This window comes from Chinchilla lanigera, unplaced genomic scaffold (assembly GCF_000276665.1).
Source record: "Chinchilla lanigera isolate Chin_1 unplaced genomic scaffold, ChiLan1.0 scaffold00050, whole genome shotgun sequence".
Classification (NCBI taxonomy): domain Eukaryota; kingdom Metazoa; phylum Chordata; class Mammalia; order Rodentia; family Chinchillidae; genus Chinchilla; species Chinchilla lanigera.
Window position 1 is genome coordinate 16,502,820 of NW_004955451.1, and position 3,142 is coordinate 16,505,961.

The window sequence follows — 3,142 nt, forward strand, 5'->3', positions numbered from 1 at the left end:
TTGCACTTGCCAGGCAGGCACTTATGCGACTGAGCTATATCCCTGGCCCCAAACTGCAGTGCTGTTTTTTTGTTTGGCTGGTTTGATTTAGTTTGGTTTGGTACTGGGAATCAAACTCAGGAACTCGCACTTGCCAGGCAGGCACAGTGCCCCTGCGCTATATCCCTGGCCCCTCAGGCTGGCCTTAAATTCACAGAGATCCTCCTGCCTCAGCATCCAGAGTGCTAGGATTACAGCATGCACCACCGTGGCCTGGCTCTTTTTCCTAGGAGGCGCTACATAGACAGCACAGCTGTGGAGCCGGGGGAAAGCTTAGCCTGTAGTCTAGCGTGGCCTGGAACTCCCTGGAGAGCTAGCTTCCTGTTAAGTGACTATGGACAGTCATTCAGTGCCCTTTTCGCACTAGGACTGCAGTAGGTAGCTGAGTTAGACAGAAATATTACAGAGGGGCTGGGGATTTAGCTCAGTGGCAAAAGCACCTGCCTGGAAAGGGCAAGGTCATGAGTTTGATTCCTGGTACTGGAAAAAAAAACTATTACAGGCAGTCAGACGGGGCCAGGCTCTCGAAGGAGCCAGGATGGAAGACAAAATGGAAGACAAGACACCTTGTGCATAGAGACTTACTTGCTGCGGCCAGACCTCAAAACAAAAGATTACACAACACACCCACATACCTCCCTAGGGAAGGACTTGAGCGGTCCCTGACCCAACCCCTACAGGAAAAGCCCCTGATGGGTATTCATGGCCGCCTGCTAAGTGACTGGCTTTCTCATTTGATCCTGATTTAATCAATTTTACCTGAACAGTTCTTATTGGCTGGCCATAGTTTTGTCCCACCTCATGCCCACCTTGTGATTTCCCATTTTTCCCCACCTGGGACCCACCTCACCTCGGGGTTTTGCTCTATAAAAATCCCGGGAAAAGACAGGTTCCCTGGGCAGCCCACTTGGCAACCTCTCTCGGACAGAAGCTTTCCTTCCCTCAATAAGTATATTGTGCTCTTAACCTCTGTTGTTCCTAAAATTCATTCTTTGCTTTTAGAGAACACGAACTCGCCCCAGACCGGAGTTTCTTTCCCCTGTATCAGGACCAGCACTGTTCCGTGATCTGCCCTAGCGATGCGTCTCCTCCTTCCGCCTGTGTGCCTCCGGGTGCACGGGCCTCCGTCTCCACAGGCACCGCCGTTGTTCCCAGGGCATTGGCGAGCCTGTCGCTCCCTCATGCGGCCCATTTGGGTGTGGATGGCTTCCAGCTCCCACGGCAGTGGGTGACCCAGCAGCTGTCACCCACGGGGCACCACGCTGAGCCACAGGGCCTGCCCAGTGCACTGACACCCGTGCCACGTGCGCCGGGCCCCTGTAACTGCTGCGATCTCTGCTTCCTGCTGCCCCACCCTCCTTGACCTTAGCAGGCTCTTCAGACTCTGCTGTGTTGTTTTTTTTTTTGGTTTTTCTCCGGTACCGGGAACCGAACTCATGACCTTGCGCTTGCCAGGCAGGCGCTTTGCCACTGAGCTAAATCCCTAGCCCCTATCTGCTGTGACTTTTCCCCAAGAAAACGCTGTGTGTGCGCCCGTGCGTGTGGGTCCCAGGGCCTCGCACACTCGAGGCAAGCCACTGAGCCACAGCCCAGCCCTTTCCTACGTTCTTTTGATTTTGAGACAGGGCTTCATTCAGTTGCCCAGGCTGGCCTCAAACTCTCAGCAATCCTCCTGCCTCATCCTCCCCAGTAGCTGGGATTACAGACCTGCACCACCACACGCCACTTCAAGACATACTTAGTAAGAAATGAGGGTGCTTCTTAAGAGAGAAAAGAATGGAAGCCTAATCTGATCATCCCAGTTGTTCTCCATCTCTGTAAAAGTAGATGTGGGAACAAAAGTTGGCTAATTGAATCAGGTGTGGTGATACATACCTATAGTCTCGGTCACTTGGGAGGCTGAGGCAGGACTGCTTGAGCCCAGGAGTTTGAGAGAAGCCTGGGCATCACAGTGAGACTTCGTGTCAAAATCGTAATAATGATAATAATAAAGTCGGACAACCGAGCATCCGAGGTTCAGGCCAAATACTGCTGTCCCCTGGCCTCCAAGCCTAGGCCACAAGCCCACCATGACTAGTGGGGGCCACGGCTCCTCCACGCCACCCCACGCCCCACCTATGAATCTGGCCCAGCCAGCCCAGGTGACGCAGATGCTCCCCTTGTCCCCTGAAACAGCAGGCAGAAAGAACTGGGTCAAACTGGGCATAGCGGCACACGCCTGTCATCCCAGCACTGGGGAGGCTGAGGCAGGAGGATTGCTAACAGTTCAAGCCCAGCCTGAACTGCATAGCAAGACCCTGTCTCACAAAAAAAAAAAAAAGGACTGGGTCCTCTGGGCTGCCCCTCTGTGCTCCGTCCTTCCACCCTGTGTCCATCTGTCACCCTGTCCCTCTGACACTCTCACCCTCACCCCCACCAGCATCAGCATCCTCGGGCCTCTCAGAGTTGGTTCTCAGGAGACCATTACAGGGACACTGCCACCCAGCCACGGGCCAGGCCCCATCTCCAGGGTCACTGTGACCTCCTCAGAGGCACCCGCCACCAGCACTCTCCAGCCTCTGGAGCTGACGACTTCTCTGAAACCGCCTTTGCCTCAGCACAACCAGTGTGGGCGGCATGGATTCTGGCGCTGGCCCAGGCATTTGTCTCAGCGGGGCGCCCCCAGCCGGGACTGTGAGCCTGTAGTGTCCTGCGGCACAACATGTCCATTCTGCAGTTTCAGGGACCCGTAGTCTAAACTATGAAGGAGAACCAGGCGTGGTGGAGCACACTGTCATCCCAGCACTTGGGAGGCTGAGGCAGGAGGGTCACCATGAGTTCGAGGCCAGCCTGGGCTACAAAGTGACTTCAAGCCCACCCAGAATCACATAGTGAGACCTTGTCTCAAAAAACAAGAGTAAGTGGAAAATTCCAGAAATAAACAATTCATGTTTTAAATAATTTTTATTGCAGGATATTGTCACAATTGTCTTATCATTAGTTATTGTTGTCAGTCTTTTTTCTTTTTCCTGTGGTACTGGGGATGGGACCCAGGGCCTTTGCACTAAGCTACAGTCCCAGCCCTCCTTTCTTTTCTTTTCTTTACTTTTCCCTTCCCTTCCCT